We start from the raw sequence: 20,113 nt of genomic DNA on the forward strand, positions 1-20,113 counted from the left end.
TTGCCGATCCATGACGTCCAAGCAATGGGTTATCACTATCAGAATGTACGACCATTCCATTCAACAAGATGGTTACAACTGTCTTGAAGGTAAGTAACAAAATTTTGGATTTTATTTTACATAGTGACAGTCACAGATCAGGTTTTTTCGTAGATCGTTTTTTTCAACAGTTTGCAGAACAAGTTTAAAGAACACACCTTCATCAGTGGCCAGCATTCCAAATGAAAAAAACTGACTTTCTACGAAATCGGTAGGCAAGTTATCTAATATCAACTGAGGCAAGGAAATATCTATATCGAATGAGAAACATGAAAACGAATCAAGTATCTCAGAATGGGGACGAGACAAACAATGGAGGGCACCTCACGGTGTAAACAATAATTTGGACAGATCTCTAGAAAGTTTCCACAATGAAAACGCTACATTCATCAGTAAGTCCAAACATCTGAACAGCAACTACAACGACAATCTTACGAAGGAGCAGAAAAGGGCTATCGCAGAGCTTAAACACGATGAGAACATCGTAATCAAGCCAGCCGATGAAGGAGGGAAGGTGGTCGTAATGGACTTGAAAGACAGTGGCAGGAGGTTATACAGACAGATGAACGAATCCAATTCATATCAAAAATTATGCAATGATCCGACGAAGGAACATACAAAACGGTTTACATAAATAAAATCTTTGGCTATGAAGGAAGATGAAAAATCGAGGATTAAATACCCCTTCTGATCCTTTTCTCGGCCGCTTCTCTTCTGATCCTTCTCTCGGCCGCTTCTATCTCCTGCCGAAATTACACAAACCAAATGTTCCTGGACGTCCCATCGTGTCGTGCAACAAGACCCTAACGGAAAACATATCCGGATACGTGGAAAAACATCTCAAAACGCTGGTGAAAAATACACCAAGTTTTTGTCGTGACACCACGGACTTCTTGAACAAGCTCAAGAACGTGAATCACTTGAAATCAGGAACGATGTTAATCACCATGGACGTATCATCCCTGTATACGAGTATTCCGCATAAAGATGGCATGGAAGCTGTCGAAAGATCTCATGTGGAAAGTGGACATCCATTGAAAAAAATCATGGAACTAATCGGCTTCACGCTGACGCACAACACGTCCAAATTTAACCAAGATATCTTTCTACAGCTTCAAGGCGCGGCGATGGGCACTAAATTTGCTCCGCAGTACGCGAAATTTCCATGGACCATTTTGAGAAGGATTTCATGGAGACTCAAACATTGCGGCCTATATTTTACACGCGGTACATCGACGACATACATATGATATCGACCCATGGCGAACGGTTTGTACAAACGTTTCACGAGTCCATAAACCGAATCCACCCAAATATTCATTCGCCGTACCATGGAAAACTCAATGATTGCAGTTCCCTTCCTCGACACGCTCGTTAACATCGAAGAAGGCCGTGTTTTCACGTCACTCTACCGCAAACCAACTGACTCTGGTAAGATTTTAAATTATCATAGTTCCCACCAGTCACACTGCAAAAAGGAATAGTGTATACAGCAAAGCCCTTCGAATACACAAAATCTGCTCAAATGAAGAGGACAAAAATGATCACTTGGAAGTTTTGAGAAATTAAGTAACCAAATCTGGCTACGACCAACAGCTAATAAAGACTCAAATAAAGAAGGCGCTCAATGTACCACGTGAAGAACTCCTTCATTGCAGTCGGAATAACATCATTGCAGTCGGAATAACAATGATGAATCACGAAATCGCAGAGTGCCTCTGGTCACGACTTATTTTCCGGGAGCAGAAAGGATCCGCAAGATTTTGCGAAAACATCAGCGAATACTTAATAATGATACAAAATGCAATGAAGTATTCCGAAAAGGCCTATTTTAGCTATACAACAACCACGCAGCTTGCGTAACATTTTAGTGAAATAGCAGACTACCCCGGTCAAGACAAACAAAATGCTTGGAAAATCTTCATGCAAGACGTGTACTATTCTCGATAATAATAACGTGATTACAAGATGACATGCCAAGCACAACACCAAAAGCCATTTCACTTGCAAATCAAGTCATTTGATGTACTTGATTCGCTGCCGAAATGGATGTACCAATGCATGGTACGTTGGAGAGACCAGTCAACCTCCTACTCTCTTAGTCTTGATTTGAAATTCTGCCCTACCCAAAAACTCGATCCTTACGTACTAGCCGGAGATGCCGATGAATTTGACAGGAGAATGAGAAACGAGTTCCATTTTTATGACATCAATTCCAAATATGACATCAATTCCAAATATGAAGTATCTCAGAATGGGGACGAGACAATTGAAAAAAATCGGAGCGGGCGGGTCTTCTACACCACTCCGCGTCACAGGTCAGGTGGTCATGAATTTCAGTACCCCACCCGCACCACCCCAAATGAAGGTATCAGCGATGCCACTGGGATATTTTGGAAGAACACAGATGTGGAGGTCAAATAATCCCAGATCCTAATATTTCACTCAGATTTACATAAAATAGCTGTAAAAATTGGTCCTGACAGTCACAGGCAGCCTCTCATTTTAGTAGTGGAAACAGTCTCTTTCCAGCAGGACTATGTCGGTACAATTACACATAACAGCGAAATCCAACGACAATGACGAAGTAACGTGCGTTAGCATTTTACAATGTTACGATTTTACTAACCTAATAATCAATTTCTGAGCGTAAAACTGACCTGAGGAACATGAAAAAAAATATATTTCAAGAACAAAAAAAACAGGAGTGGCATGTCTGGAAGGCTACTGGAATTTAGGCAGCCACAAGTTGAAAAGGGCAAGTGTCAAGCGTGAGCGACCGCTAATATCCGCTGTCGGCGTTGCCAGCGTCCAAAGCGTCGGCTTCATGGGATCGGTGCATTGTCGCGTCGGAATCACCCTGGTAAGGCTCATACACCAGAGAGTCTCGCAAGGATTTGATTGACATCACCAATAAGGAAGCGAACTAGCCTGGCTAGTGCATCGATTCATTACACCTAGTAACACAGCAATGAACACACAAAACTCCACTGTTTCAAATGATATCGGGCAATGCTAAACAGCTTAAAAATACGTAATATTTAGGCAAAGGCCCACAAAAAGTGCAAATATGCTAATGCTTCTGCTTCTGCTAAGGAATAGTAATTGTGTTCGCTTCTTTGACAGTCTCCTGGTCGTATACCTACTATATAACGAAAACCTTCCATTCAAGAAGACGTGGATAGTATTCTGTCGCCTTGGTCGGCAGTGCAACGTATCGTGTTGGTGAGTAAGAATTGTAAATGTCTGATTTCCAAGACTACTCCAAGTCGTTTCGTCGCATTCCTATCTTCAATTGTATCGCAGTCTTGTGGTGTACTCAAATGATGAAACTGTTATCAAATACCCATAAATTGCATTGAGCTCATTTGATATAAGGCGATGTATGTAGATTTTGCGCCGAATATCACATGATGCATAGGAATGATGACTCATGATGGACAATATGCCAAATTCCACATGATTCCGACTTGTGTTATGCTACAACATTACCTCATTCCGTGGATAGTATATTCTAAAGGCAAGCAGAGCGAACATTACCCCACAATATTTTGTGCACTATGGAATTATATATAAACAATGGACATGGATGACTGGTTCTGGACCTTCCTTCCCTCCGTACTTAGATAAATCTGCAATGTTCAGAACAATCGGATGGCCGCAAAACAATGACCCATTGCGGCTCGTCGATTGTTCGGACAATGCCGATACCACTGCGTTTCATGCGTCACAATACCATCGCGAGTCGCCTAAGTCGAGCGTGAACATTCTGAAGGCATGAACGCCTGCCAACTAACTAACTATTCGGCGAACGAATGTGTGATTTGATGTTTGGTAAACATCATACGATGCCTTTGAATGATGAATGTGCTATAAACTCTTTATAATATTGCTTTCCGATAATCAAAGCTACTATCGATGGGGCGGATGAATGTACAATTGTACATAAACACGGTTTTGAGAGTTTCATCACAATAGAGACTTCGTTTTTTTGTCTGCCTAATACAGTTTCATAGTCTTCTTGCGGTAATCAATCCTGTCATTGAATTGCATGATATAATAAGCTGCCGCTCTTACTTGAGGCCGTATCAGACGTAGCGTTTTGTTTGCAAGTCGGAAACGCCAGCGATTTCAACTGGCAGTCTCAATTAACTGATCGACAACGCAGGCTCAGAGATGCCACTGGGATATTTCGGAAAAACCCAGAATTGGAGGCGAAATAAACCCAGAAAAAACCAGATCCTATATTTCACTCAAAAGACACGAGATAGCTGTGAAAATGTGCCTGATAGTCGTTGAATACACTCATACAGTCATTGAAGCCTTTGATATTGAATTTACAACAGTTCATAATACACATTTTGCTTGGTTAACACTGCGAATCGCACAAAAAACATGTTGTTTTCCTATCGACACATCGCAATGAAACAATTGGGGCGCAGCGTGAATACTTAATAGTGTACCGGTATTAATTATATCATCGCGCTGCGAAAGTTCAATACAATGCCATCCATTCCCTATTTCGAAGGAAGATTTCATGTATTTTCAGAGACCTGAACAGATTGAAAGTAGCTTTCGATTGATTAATCCGACGACAATCACTTTTATTTGGAGTAATCACAGACATACCAATGTATAGTGGAAATAAATAACTGCCAAATCATGAAATTCGGGGTTAGGGTTAGGGACTTGGGGTTCGAATGTGCTGATAACCAATGCCTCTTTTTAACTTGCTAGGGGTGTCCAACTAACTCTCTCTCTCTCTCTCTCTGAGTGTCCATGTTGGAACTATAACAATAGGATTATATTAGTCGGATGATCACCTGGTCTGTTCATGTGCTTGTGCATACCATATAGTTACATGACATTTATCGATACATGCCTAATTGTTCACCAAGTGCCGCGTTCGCTACTGGCAATCGTCCTATATGAACATGACTTTCTGCGACCTGGAAGTTACCATTCAATGAAGCTCCCTCGCATCAAGCCGAAGCCTCTCATTTTAGTAGTGAAATAGATTTTCAACACTCTGTCGTTACAATAGCAGCAAAATCCATCGACAATGGCGAACTCAAGTGCGTGCATTTTACGATATTGCGACCATACTAATCCTAATCTAATAATTAATTTTCGAGCGTAAAACTGACCTGGCGAACTGGATGTTGAAAAAAACCCAGATTTCAAATATAAAAACCCAGAAACCCAGATGATGCTAAAAAAACCAAGATCTTGGTGGAAAAAACCAGGAGTGGCATCTCTGCGCAGGCTGCGAGCCTGACCATATTTTGATTGATATTTTCGGTTTCAGTGTGACAGTAAGTAGCTTTCCATCAAGATCAGATTCAGTAAATTCTGAGCTCTGGAAGACAACTTTTGGATTGCCAGAAATCCTACAGTAGCTGCTGTAAAATAAGTCTGTGTAAAGCTTCAGCGAAGCGGAACAAAGCTGCAAAACAGGTCGTTGTCATTCCACGTTTACATTCCATAGTGACATCATGAATGAAACGAACACCCGTCGTGTACGTACGACAGGATTTGACTTGTCAGTGGTGAGATAGCTAGGGCGGCATTGAGTGGTACAGCAGTTATACGGACTTACCAAGCTATCCCAGCAGACGACATTTTAGCATTAAACAGCAGTACCATACTTCTGCTGTTTAGTCTACAGCAGAATAAGCTGTGTGAAGGCAGCATTTATCGTGTAGCGAGAAAGGGAGCAGTGCAGTCGACTCTTGGATTAAAAGTAGTAAAGCTATGAAATCATTGATAAATTAATTCATCTAAATCAGCGGTTCTCAACCTGGGGTCCGCGGACCCCTGGGGGTCCGCGAAGCAATTTCAGGGGGTCCGCGAGACCTCTAAATTTTTAAAATGGTTGATAACCTAATTTTTATTTTATTTTTTAATTTGAGAAAGCATGAGGCAGTTTCGCACCACAACTGCTAAAACATCATGACTCATATCACCATAATAATCGTCTGACATGGACTGACGTAGTGTGGAAACTCATTTTCATTGCCAATTTTCCAATAACCTGCTGATACAAACAAATTGCTGTTTAGAGATGTTTAGTTGGGGTTTGTGGAAAAAATAAAAATATGGAGATAGTAACGTCAATCAGGGTGACTTCGTAATGTCTGCGAAACCTTTTCGATTTGAAGTTAGCAGTCTCATCAAATTAGTGAACAGTCATTTGAAATAAAAATTTCCGAATTATTTCCATAATTTGGCCCAATGCAGGGAAAAGCTTCTTGAAGGTACAGAACTTTATTATACAATTGAATAGTATATTCATATTGAAATGAACCCGAATATTTTCGGCTGACACTCGTCATAAATCGGACAATGATATACCTATACTCTTAAAGCTCGGCTATCAGATTTTGAGCATTCTTTTTGCGGATGCCCTATCGACAAGGCTGATTTTTTGATGAACAAGGAGTGTTTCGCTGCTATCAAAGCAATACGCTCCAACCCTGAAATTCATATCACCAGTTATATTGGTATGCAGCCTTTTCTTGTTAATGTTCAATTGTTCTTGGTCGAAAATGTTTGCTCGTAAATATATATGTAAACCCGAACAGAAAAAATCGTTTCATGACAGTCTTTCTCTGGTTGGAAACATGGATCCATTCTTTGGTGCATAAAATTTGTCTATACTTCTAGATTAGGATTTCACTTTGACGATAGAAACTCTCTGCGGGCCGATCAAAATGTCGTTGCAGGCCGAATCCGGCCAGCGGTCCGTATGTTGCCCGTCCCTGCGCTAGATGCTGGACGTGATATGTTCATGAAATATGTGTTTCTTCATTGTGGTGCCATAAATGTTGCGATCACACCAAAAGTATCATCGGAAGCGTTATGCGTTAATATTGCATTAGCCTCCATCTATCTTTGTGGAAATGGTTTTTGGCACTCCTCGTTCATATCAAAACGAACACGAGGATTTTCAAGACACGACCACTTACTTCAAGAAATACGGCAGCAAAATTAGCTTTGAAATAACAAAAGTCCACCAATTTCTACATAAATAGTATGATGTTATCTTCAAGAAAAATCAATATTTTGCTGTTTATCACAAGCCTACAGTTCATATTTGCACAAGACAGATGAAGGTTGCACCAAAATAGAGCTAAAATTGTACTAAAACTTGAGGGGGTCCGCGAGGGTCCGTGGCGGTCGAAAGGGGTCCGCGAGGCCAAAAAGGTTGAGAACCACTGATCTAAATTATGTCGCACATGTAGTTTTAGCTACTAATAACGTCGCACATATACTTTTAGCTACTAATAACGGTAAATCTGATTAGTCAAAATGAGCAAGCGTAAAAACGTTATTCGTGAATTCAAAGTATCAAAAGAAGCTTGGAGAGCGAGTGTTTCGCACAGTGCGATATCTGCAATTGTGACATTACCCTGGTATTAGCAATATAAATCAGGTAATCCCTGTGATTGGAAAAACGTTATTATGCATCGTTTAACAACGTTATTGAGTTATTTGGGTGTTATAAGCCAGTTTGACCCTTTCTCTCAAAAGCTGTCTGGCAACCCTGTTACACGCTCATCATATAAATAAAGGGTACATAAGATCACCTCAGTCCTTGGGGTCGTAAAGCGCTACCTACAATCCATTCATGTCTGATGTAATTTTATCCGTAACAGCAACAGCGCCATCGACAAGTCGTCTCGGAGGAACTTCGTCGGCCCTATAGCCCGCCTTCAACAGCACGCGAATGACTCTAATTACTGTTAGAGCAGAGCAAACGTTCCAGTATTTCATGCCCCTAGGGATCACAGACCGACTACCAGCCATAATTCTTTCAATTCGTAAATACTAGTCAGCGCCCGAGACTACTGACCACATACCCTTCGTCGCATGCCACCTCACCTCTTTTCGCCGTTTGTCCCTTATCCCAATAATACTTTTTGCATTTAGTGTGCATGCCTGATCTTTACGGATCTTGAGCCGATGTAGGTGCCTGACCTCGTCATTGGCGGGGGAGATAGCGTAGTGGTAACGAAGCTGGTAACGATTAAGCCGGTGGGCCGGGTCCGATTCCCATCGGAGGTTCATCCGGGCTTCTCTGCCCCCGCTGTCGTCGTCCGGCGACTAAAAGAAGCCCAGAAAATAGACCCGAAGAAAGAAAGCACTCACAAAGAATGGAAAGAACTAGTAGAAAGGACTACGGCTTCAAAAAAGATCAACATCGAAAAGAACTGACATCGTGCACTCTGAGCCGAGGTGGATGTTGGAGTAAAAGATCGCTACTGATGCGTGTCGTTTGGCTTCCTATCTGTTAACGCTTGGCTTCCTATCTGTTCATTATATCGCATTGTGTAGTATCGCATTGTATACATTGTGTGTAACTTGTTCAGATGAAAATTATAACCCCATGATTGTTGTTGTTATCACAATTGTGGTGTATTGATCGATAACAGTGTTGATAATAACTGAACTGTGGCGAGTCATATTATGTGAATGCAGCTACCGTATTATACCAATAGAACTTTGACGGGATGCTGGCACCGGTACAGCAAACTCGTTATTACTTCGACTCCCCTGCCATAGTAGAAAAGAGAGGTGGTCTGCTGTAATAAATATTACATGACAAAACCCTAATTAACAACTAACATGAACTTTTAAACCCCTACATTCGCCAAAAATTAACAACTGGATCGCAACTAGCGCCAACTTTCAACACCTGCATTCGCTAAAAACTGGATCGCTAAACAATCTCTGCAGACCTGACATAAACAAATAACATAGCATATGTCAAGCGTGACCATTCTGAACTGCGAACAATGAATGGGTGTGCATTGCACTCCATCCCACAGTCTCTACATTATCACTATAGAATGTAAACGTGGAATGGCAACGACCGATTTTGCAGCTTCGCTGAGGCTGGAGTCGACAATTGTTTTGACTAAGCGACAGTCGGATTTTTATCGCAAGTCAATGTTGTTGACAATTGGCGGTATGTGCGGTGAACCTACCCTTATCTAATATAATAATATTAAACTTGACAAACAGAAATTGAATATTTTTCGAGTAATTGACTCGATCATCAATAAAATAGAATCAACTGTAACGCAATTTATGTCGACGGTGCCGAAAGAGCAACATGATTACTGAAGATCTGCAATAACTTTTTGTTGCTTCTCCACCATTTGAGCCAGTAAGATCTCTAATACTACGCTGTATCTCCATCATTTCTTCAGTCTCTTCTCTTCCTGATGCATCGATTCATCCGCGCGCTTCGAGGGGCTGAATATTTCGCATTAACAGAGTCCGATGCACTGCTGCAGCCTAGATCGCAATGATGTCTCGGCGCCTGTAAATGCAAGCACAACCAGCATTGTTGAATGATATATTATCAGCTAATGCCTAGTGTAGAGAGCATTGGAAAAATAGACTACCTTGACCAATATCCTGTTTTTGTTGAAGCCACCTTGATCAATATCCTGTTCTTGTGAGGTGTCGAACGGCTGCAGTGCTGCCGTATCGCACCGAGGTCATCCACGTCATTAGACGAAACCGATACATCTGCAAGATGAACAACCGAGTCTGACATATAAACAGTACGGTGAAACCAACAATTTAGCTAAAGGTGTATGCTCGCAGTTATGTAAATAGAACAATTATTACCATGGCCTACTAAAACACGGCCCCCCCCAACATTTTTGACCTGAACACTAAGAGGCCTAAAGTATGTCTGCCTAACACTTCCCATCTGTGCACCTAACACTTCCCATCTGTGCACCTAACTGGTCAGATATCCGATATTGCCATATAATGTTTACTGATTCTGGTACTCTAACACCTGATTCTGGTACTCTAACAAACCGAGGCAGAATGTTTGTAAAAAGAGTCTATTGCAGCAATAAAAAAGAGGTATTCCAGCAATGAAAGAGGAAAACATTAGCAACGAAATTTGTATTATGAAAGAGAAATGTGGGCAAAGCTATTGAATTGACAATCACTTCTTTCGTCTTTGCTTCTCTCTAAATTGGCGAACTGAGTCTTCTCTGATGGTGAAGTCTACCAATTTTTGCTTCTTGTTTTCAAATATGTTCACTATTTAATCTTGAACGTGACATTTGTACATTTTTCACTATGCGCATAGCAACCGATTCGCAGTTCGAGATTTACCTAACACAACTTTCAAGACAAATAATGCTGCACGTCACAGAGGAACAGAGCTACGGTTAGATGTGAGCTGATAAGCCGAATCTAAAACCGCAAATTAAATACAAAATAGGCCACTTGAACGACAGGTACACAGTCAACCTTCCCCTATCCAACAAATTGAAATACTCAGCATATTCCTCTTCAGCTTCATCAGTTGTGAGGGATAATAAGCGACACATTTGGCGTGGCGCAGTCCGTACGACTTTTCAGATTGTGGACAATGAAGAAAACACAAAATATGCAACTTCCTCCGTTCCAGATGAAATAGAAACTTCAGAAAAGTCGTTGCACGCAGTCTCGACATTGTTTTGAAACTCGTGAATAGCTGAAACTCATGAATAGCTGCTTCGTTGTCAATCTTCACGCCGTCATTCCAGAATACTCACTGGATCCACAATCAGTAGTGCATTAACAGAACAAAACGATAAGGAATTAGAGATTGCTTGCTGAAGCCAATACTGACTGAGACTGAGAAGATGATTGTTACTAACAACCAACCATTATGAATTGAATGATGGATCAATGTGACGTCATACTTGATAGGAAATCCAATAAAGGAGCTAATTCGAGAAGTTAAAAAAGCTCAAAATCGCAATTTGAAATAACACCTGTGGCAAAAAATGCCGGGAACATGTTTTATCAATGAATATGTTAATAGAAAATCGGCTTAACTCAATTTTTGTGGCATGGTGTTCATGTCTTTGATAACTCTGCCTTCCCTCGATAGCCGTCGCGGGATTAGCATCTAAGAATGTCGTCTGGTGAGGATAAGAAAATATACGAAGTTGCGTCGGAGCGCGTTGCAGCTGCCTTCCCCCGCGATGTAGCCGTCGCCGGGAGATACCAAGTTGCGTCGAAGCGCGTTGAAGAGAGGACCAGGAAAGACTTCGTGCTTGTTAGCTCGACACCTCGAGATCACCAGCAACACTCCACCTAATGACTCGCCGTCTGCTTGTGACGAACCTGCTCCGTAGGCTGCCTCTTCCTCGGGGGGCTTACGACGGAGGAGAGCCGCGAGAATACAAGCGGGCTCGCCGTTCGGAGCAGGAACGGTCGCTGAAAGATGTGACGAATGACAAAGAAGAGTATGCGCGCATGATGAACGAAATGGCGCGACAGGCTAGGCATCAGTGGGCTTACTGACTATAGATTACTAACCTACGGATAGATACGCAGGTCCCGTCGTTACGCTCCGGCAAGCAGTTACACTTACTGCTGAGCAATCTAAAAGCAGCATAATTGGTGGTGCGCTATAACTTGCGACCCGAGGGGTGAAATTTAATGAAACTGGTCTTAATCGAGAGCTACTGTCGCACTGTTTCTGAGAATACAAATTGAAATCTTGTCGGGGATATGGAACCACCTCAAAACAGCCCTCGAAATCTGAAAATCGGCATTGTTCCAACAATGGCCCCACCGCAAAACGATGAACATAACAATGGCAATTTCGTCAAGCGATTGCTCAGAACAATGCCGATTTTCAGACTTTAAGGGACGTTTTGACGTGGTTCCATTTCCCTGACAAAATTTTAATTTGTATTCTCAGAATCAGTGCGACAGTAGTTCTCGATAAGACCAGTTTCATTAAATTTCACCCCTCGGGTCGCAAGTTATAACACCACCAATTATGCTGCTTTTAGATTGCTCAGCAGTAAGTGTAACTGCTTGCCGGAGCGTAACCCGTAGGTTAGTAGTCTATATACACTGACGCCGAGGCAGAAACCCCGTGTGTGCGCTTCGCATTCGCGCTTTTAAACAGTAGTAGGGTGTGACTGGACAATATTTGGACCGATTCGTTTTTTTTGGTGTGGCCTTCGTGACGGGAAGACCACCACCGAGTCCCGTCACGAACTGTCAAATAAAAATGTCCATGCGTTTCGTGGTACGCACATCCGCCTCCTCATGGCACAATTGGAAACGGTGCGGTGGGCGTGGCGGCGTGTGTAATGCGTTCGTTGATCGTGGGTCGTTACGCATGGCGGGTGTAATCGAATTTGTCATAATCTATTTCTCGCTCGTTGGTAGCATTGAGGGACGTTTTGTTTCCCCCGAATCAGGTGCTGGTATAGTTATTTCGCGTCCATTGACATTCATATCTCCTAATCCTGTCGATGGAAAATGAGCATTCAGGCAAATACTTTGCTGACGCTCATGATGCTGTCTGATGACACTGTTGCGGTGGTCAACGCCCGTAATTGAGGCTATGCGAAGGACTTTTCCGCATCTACGTCTATTTGGCGCGTTTCAATAGGCATCCGTCCTATTACAATCGCCAAAGACTCATGATGGTTTCTCTCCGTGGGCTGATGCGTGACTGGCTGGCGGCGTTCCACTTGACGCCGACGAGCCGTGCTAAGCGTCACAATGATTGTCACAAATGGACATTTTCGAGTGTGCCTGCGCATCGCTCCACGATTTCAACAATTGTAAATGACACTTGTAGCAAAAAAATGCCGGAAACATGTTTTATCAATGAATAATATATATATTACAGGAAATATCACACTATCAGCTCAACTAAATTTTTGTTGCATGTCCACTTAATTTTTGTTGCATGGTGCTATTCCCAGCAAACACTAGAAATCTTTTGAACCTGTCAGGATATCTTTTTCTTGTCCGCTCATGTCCAAATCATATCTTGTGCATACCTTGTGCTAAAGCACAACTTGAATATATTTTTTTATTGTGCATACCTTGTGCTGAAGCACAACTTTTTCTTGGCTAAATTTTGTCGAATGCTGAAAATATATTTGTGAGGAATATCAAATTCGAATATTGCTTCCTATTATGGTAGAGTGGTGTTTATAAATGTACAGTAGATTATAATGAATTTTTACTCTTATAGGGCGATTTAGTCACCTATAGTGTCACTAACGAATGTTCCACCCAGTGCCACGCTGTTTCTTGCGATTTTGTAGGTTAAACTTCAATATCATATAAGCCCAGCTCTAGGTAGCAATTTGAAAGTCCGCAAAATCCGGCTGAAGAATTTCCAGTTCTGCGTCCAAAAAACTTCTGCCAAAATCATGATATAGTATTTAAGATTATTGAGCATCTTGCTAGAATCCGACTGTCGAAACAAATTCAGAATCCGCATCCATTCCGGCTGTACTGTAGTGCTGAAATCCTGCTACGACTCCGGCTCCTGATCCGGCGTGTAAACGAGAGGCCATTTCTCCCACGCGAACACAAGTCTCGGCGCGAAATATATTTATGGCAGACAAAGCGCTCTCGTAATGGCGGCTTACAGCTATAGTTGAATGTTTGGTTTACTTGCGTTCTGGACTTAATCGTGGTACTTTGAGAGAGGATTACTGAAAACTGAACTGTACATGGTAATTTATATATGCTTAATATGAAACATCGGTATATGGTGTATGGTATAATGTCACAAAGTATATAGAACTTGGCAGTGGTGGCCTTACGAACGGGGGGGCCCTGGGCGAGACTTACCGGGGGGGCCCCTATAAGTATATAACCGTAACAGACCCCCCTTTCCCGCGGTAAGGTTGAGCTGCTGGGTTCGGCCATGTCTATTATTGTATGTGTCTAAGGATAGCCTACATCAAGACTAGGTAATTCTATCGCATGCAGAGACGCATCATCGGGATACGGGAATTTTCTAACAAATGCAGAGATTTGATGATGATTGACACATCCGTACTTTTACGGGAAACTATAATAACTATATACCAGTGTTGGGATGACTCGAGTCATGACTTGACTCGAGTCACATTTTTCGCCTGACTTGACTTGACTCGAGTCACTTTGCTAAAATGACTTGACTTGACTTGACTCGGCGCATAAGAAATGTGGATTGACTCGTGACTCGGAGCAAAATTCACGAGTCAATTTCAAGTCATCAAGTAATCGGTGTCGATAAAATTCACTGTATCTTGTTTGTTTGTTTTGGGGTATTCATGGTGTTTGTCGACTACTATGGTCATTTACACCAGGCCGATATTCTTCTTATTTTCCGTAACTGCCGACTCATAGCGCGGCCAACATCTAGACTTTTGTAAGACACCGCTCACGCGGATGAGGTGGCGAGGAGGAGCCTAGGTAATTCACTGTATCTTGCATGTATTCGTATTGTTCTCGAAACGCTGGTGTAACCCGTGAGGGCGAACAATCATTCAATGATCGTGTGTTTCACTGAGCCTCGATTGTTCTCTCACAAATCAATGGACCGCAAACGAAGTGATAGAAGCTTACAGCCTACGTTGTCGTAACTCTAGTAGTAAAGTAATAAAGTAGCAAAGTGTCTATTTCTGTTCTCTGTTCTTATACCTTAACCCAGAGGTCTCAAACACGCGGGCCGCATGCGACCCGCCAGAGCATTTTGTGCGGCCCGCAACGACAGTTTAGATTTTTATTAATTTTACAATATATAAGTGTCACATATATCTTTTCAGGTAATAAAGTGAAAATGCTCTCTTAAATTACTCCGATAGCCTTAAACTATTCAGCAAACTTCACCATCACATCAATTGCAAACGCTACCATGCAGTGGTAGATTCACTATTTCGCCACATTTCCAATTCATGAGGACAAAACCTGACCCTTATACGATCCGCGACTGAAATTTGTGAGTTGGACTTGGACGCAACCTTTCTTCGAATTTTTCAGACTCGGGCTAACTCGATATAGCAAAATGAAAATGACTCGAGTGGACTTGGAGTGACTCGAAATGCCGTGAATTTGTTAGAACCACGGACGCAACAAACTAATCGCGTATCAGGGGAATAGTAATAGATCAGAAGGTCACAGCTTGGTATTTCGCTAACTAAGCAAGTAGTTATGGCAACCATTGGCGATCTGTTATAGTTACATGTTTGGTCGCTAAACCATGATATTAAGGCCATTTAAAGGTAACGAGTACCGCAGCGGTACGCTGTAACGATGTAACAGCAATGGGCCGTTCGGCGTTCCGACATTTCAATTACTAGGACACATTCATTATTATATTTATATTATATTAATATTTTTTTTTCCTTTTCAAGATATTCGGTCATGAGATTAACAGCCTACTTATCAGAAGTATTCCCGAATAATCGATTGGAGTTACAATGCTCAACTTAGAAATGTTTCGATATCAGATCAGACTCTATTATCAATCTGTTGAATTCAAAATATTCATAGTAGCTGAAAAATTATAACCCGAGAGCTTTTGTGATGGCATCTTGTCCGCCCATATGGTGTCTATATCTTATAATTAATATATATCAAGTACAACAACATTTCTATTCAAATAGTTAAAAATGTGATCATTCTTGTCGTGCCAGGCCTAAATTGATACAAGAGTAAATCACATTTTGACGATGAGTGTTTACTGTCAGTCTGGTGGATCGGCTCACTTTCAATAGGACAATTATTTCCCGCCAAATAAGGCCTACTTGGAAAGACATAGAATACCCCTATAAATGCTGCGGCCCGCGGTGTCGTCAAAACTGGAAAAATGGCCCGCGAGCACATTTGAGTTTGAGACCTCTGCTTAACCGAACCTCTTGTTTTATTGAAATTGAATTGCAATATAGTTTCCATAGTTCTCAACCATTAGCGCAGGCTCGAATTGTATCACATCTATTTGTAAATAGGTAATATATTGCATCTTATCAAGTCGTTTCTCTATTCTCTATTTCGGCTGATAACTATAGACTGAGGCTATGCGATTACGTAGCTTAACAGTTCTTAGTATATGTGAGCGGTACAGCGTCTTCTTGCGTGTATATTTAACTCTATATTCGTTCATCGGTTCGGAATCAATGACTACTCAATTTGTATTTCAGACAGCTAGCAAATTGAAATGACGTGATCATATGCCTCATACTTCGAAAAAGCAACTTGACTTGAAATGTGACTTGACTCGTGACTTGACTTGACTTGACTCGAGTCACCTCCGATAATCGAGTGACTTGACTTGACTCGAGTCAAAATGCGAAATGACTCGAAATGACTCCTGACTCGAAGGTAGTGACTTGATCCCAACACTGCTATATACTGATTTGAAAATGAATACTTGTAACTTTTATTATGCTTTATTGACAGTGTTGAAAGGCAAGGACTGTGTCGTGATCTACATTGTTATGTGGATAAAGCCAAAAGATCAAAACAAACAAATAACCTGAACGGGCTTAACCTGTGAGTATGACTGTAGTTTTCGTCAAAAATATTTATATCCTTCATATACTCTTACATAGAATCTCGATTTGTTTTTTGAAATCAATCCTGCGTGATGAGAGTACTACATAGAATAATCAAGTAATTGAACGGGAAGTTCTGCAAGACGTTGCCACCAATACGTGGTTAATACTTTCGTTGTTATTATTTGTCCAAAATTGATTTCCATGAGATATTTTGCCAACTTTCCAAACTTTGTTTTTTAGCAATTCGAACATTCTAGTTCTGAGGTAATGAATCAAATAGGGGCATTCAGAAGTGCACCGCGCAATAATTTGTTGTTCGCGCTGCTCGAACTCGGCATCTGTAAGACTATCGAGGAGATGAAAGACGTCATTGACTAAACTATTTCTGAATTTTTTGTTGGTTCCGATCTCATTTTGCAGCTTTTCGATGAGGTTGTTTTTCAAATGTTTCAGGCAAAGTACATGCGTGCATTTGAGAAACGAACTCTCTATGGCAGTGTGAAGTGCGTTTTCGTCATCTGTGCCAACAGTTAATTTGGTGAAGTCAGATCCGAGAGCAGATGCGAGCTGATTATAAAAGTCCTTATCAGTTGCAATGTCCGATCTGTGGTGCAAATACAACGGACCTATAAATATTGGATGTTTGTTGGTATCTACGCTGATAAGTTTCATATTTTTAAATACTGCAGCAGTCACATATACGTTCCCTAAATTGAATGTCTTATCAAATCCGAGTACCGCCTTACCGGTTAAACATTGATTTTTGATATCCAAAATTTGTTCGTTGCTATACAAAATAACGTTTGGAGGATTGTGTTTCGAATGAATGATTTTTTTTACGAAATTGGATGTCTGTGCCATATTTATGACTTGGAGCATTTCGTCGGCAAACCCTCCCTTAGCCGGAATCTTGATATCATGATGCTGATGTCCATCGTTTTTCCTGTATTTCGTTTAGTGTGTTTGGTGGTGGTTTCGTGGCATGTTGGTGATGTCTGACGCTTCTGTTTGTAAATTTGTGTAAAGTCTTTTGGCGGGAATGTATGAGCATTTCTTTTTAATTTCATCCATAACGTTGGGATTCGTTCTAATATATGTTTGCTTATTTGAACGACTGTTTCCGTGACTTGTGCATTCTTCAGGTTCGCCTTTGTATTCAACAAGAGCTACTGGCAGCGCAGAATCGTCCTCAATCCATGTAATTCTTTTTTCAAGTTTGTTACCTTTTAGGGTAGCGTAGTACCTTCCAATTTTGATGATATCTTGAGGAATTGGTTGAGGAGAAAGCTCCTGGTATCCTACGGAGTTGGTTTCTTGGATCTTTCTTCTAATACAATACGCTCCGTCTTTTATTTTAGGGGTGTACACAAGGGTATATTTATCCTCCGACTTGACATAGAGGGAGTATGATCGCATCGTCTTATGCCATACTCCCATGTCGTCCCAAAATACGCGTAGCATGTTCGCCTTTTTTCTTTTTATGTTAATTGAGTTGTCTACTAAAAAGTTGATGTTACTTTTCCTGCCAATTGGGATACTGTTGTTCGGTGATCGACAGTTCTGCAGAAGGCGTAGCACTTCGCTGATCCCCATGTATTGCCCGAATACCAACTCGTTACCAACCATGGGCAAGTTTTTCGATGAACCGGACCCTTCTGTACTTAGTATTTCATCATCGCTATTACTTTTTGATGAATCAGAGTTGTCCACCTGGTCGATTGAATCTTGTTGGGCAACCTCCGATTGTATTTGATCATCAATTATGATGGGTGGGTCCAAATGATCCGTGTTTGCGATGAAATCAATATTCGATTCTGCTTTCCTGGCAGAAGTCGTTGCTAAGTTGTCCATCGAATCGATGGAGGAGTTGCGCACCGAATCGCTTGAATCTTGTTGGGCAACTTCCGGTTGTTTCTGATGATCAATTATTGGGGGCGGGTCCAAGTGATCCGTGTTTCCGGTCAAATCAATATTGAATTCTGTTCTCTTGTCAAAAATCGGTATTATGTGATTTGGCCGAAACGGTGCGAAATCTGAAGGGACAGTCATCTGCGTCCACATTAAAGTTATTGAGCTAAATTTGGAACTTTTGACCCCTCGTCCACAACATTTTCTAGAAAATGGCTCGCTCAAATATTCGTTGACCCTTGCTGGGGGATAATAAGAATGTATTGGCATGCGGATGGCAGCGCTTAGGGCATAAAAATGCAAAAGCTCAGAATAGGTTCCCGGTTGGCAAGATTTTTTAACCAGTCTCGTGTATTCAGTCGTGATCACACGAGGGTCCCCAATCAGATCTACGAATGACTTATGACTCTCGTCATAGAATTTTCTGTTTTCAATAATCTCGAGCGATGTCAGTAGCCTGAGCCGCAAATGGTATCGCTCTGTACCGTACAACGCTACAGACACTGCTCGGTAAAAGCAATTGCCGTCTCCAGCGACAGCCACAGCTATCGCACTACGAAGAACCATCGGGTGATATAGTTCAAGTATTTTCATGGCGACTCTATCAACAGGAATGCTCTGGCGGTCTACTGAAGCAGCAACGGGCTCCGGTACCGAATATAATTCAAGAAGATGTCTGATAGATTTCAAATACTTCGGTGATCGCGTCAAATATTCCAATGCCATTTCGTAATTGAAATTCCCATCTTTGACAATACATGCTGGGCAAAGATATACCAACTTGCTCCATTTTTGCAAGTCGACTATTTTGGTGCACGTAGAATGGACCCATAAATTGCAATTCTCACATTCAATGCATTCGTCCATGCATTGATTTGTGCATACGACACATCGCGTACTTCGGGCGTGAACATTCATCCCAGAATTCAGATTACAGATATGTCGAAAATTATCGTAGAGATCTATTGGCGTGAAATGGTAGATTGAACACCGATATCTCGAATTATTTCAATAAAATATTTTTTAACGTATGCTCTGACTTCGCGCCCGAGTAAGCCTACTTACTTCCCGCACCTGGAAAATCACTTCGACTCCGTCGATCATGGTAGCCATATATCCACGAAATCAGAAACTCAGATTACAAGGATATATCCAACTGTCATCCAATTCCAAAATTATCTGCTTGCATAAGAAGAATAGCGAAGCATTGTGTCGTCATCCCAGTTGTGACGCAAGAAATAACTTGACTGCACCATTCGCAAGATTGGGTAATAACGTTGAATTGATCAGTCAGAACAAGAAATCTACAGCATTCGCTTGTACAGCATCGCATAATTTATTCAATTTGCGTCATGTGTAAAAAGAGGAAAATGACTGATACTACTCAAGTACAATATTCATATATATCCTGGCGTTGTGATGCACTTGATGCGATGCAAAATATGTTGTTCGAACACGAAATTGCAAGGGTATTGTGTCGTCATTTGAATGTTACGTATAACGGTGGCCATTTTGTTTTTGAAGCTGCGGCTATCTGTCTGTCTGACTGACTGAAGGAAAGTCAGCACAATCCGTGAAAAAAACACTATATACATTCAACAGTTTAATATGATGGCAACAATCACATATAGCAAGAAAGGAGCCCAGCAAGAATATGGGTACAATAAAAATGACATAGGTAGGCCTAGTTGTAATATGAATTCTGGGCTGAGTGTGCTTGCTTTTACAGCGGCCTTTCGCGCCTCTTCAGTCTTCACATACAGAAATGGATCTCGTCTGTTGTCGTTCCATTAAGTTTATCACCTGTAAATTTTAAAACAGCAATTTCGCATCGT

At 41.4% G+C, this 20,113-nt stretch overlaps 1 protein-coding gene and 1 long non-coding RNA gene across 3 annotated transcripts in view; one reads left to right on the forward strand and one right to left on the reverse strand.

The window, feature by feature from the left end:
- Positions 1 to 20,113, forward strand: part of LOC145442840 (glutathione synthetase-like) — a 350,056-nt gene that overhangs the window by 198,644 nt on the left and 131,299 nt on the right. The gene's annotated exons all lie outside the window — the stretch shown is intronic.
- LOC145442999 (uncharacterized) overlaps positions 5,929 to 20,113 on the reverse strand; it is a 445,110-nt gene continuing 430,925 nt past the window's right edge. Inside the window, exon 2 of the long non-coding RNA XR_013916254.1 lies at positions 5,929 to 6,093. This is a non-coding gene — a long non-coding RNA (uncharacterized LOC145442999). The remainder of the gene's footprint in view (positions 6,094 to 20,113) is intronic.

Source organism: Botryllus schlosseri, chromosome 7 (genome assembly GCF_051294905.1).
Source record: "Botryllus schlosseri isolate E-star chromosome 7, Bs_hap1, whole genome shotgun sequence".
Taxonomy (NCBI): Eukaryota; Metazoa; Chordata; class Ascidiacea; order Stolidobranchia; family Styelidae; genus Botryllus; species Botryllus schlosseri.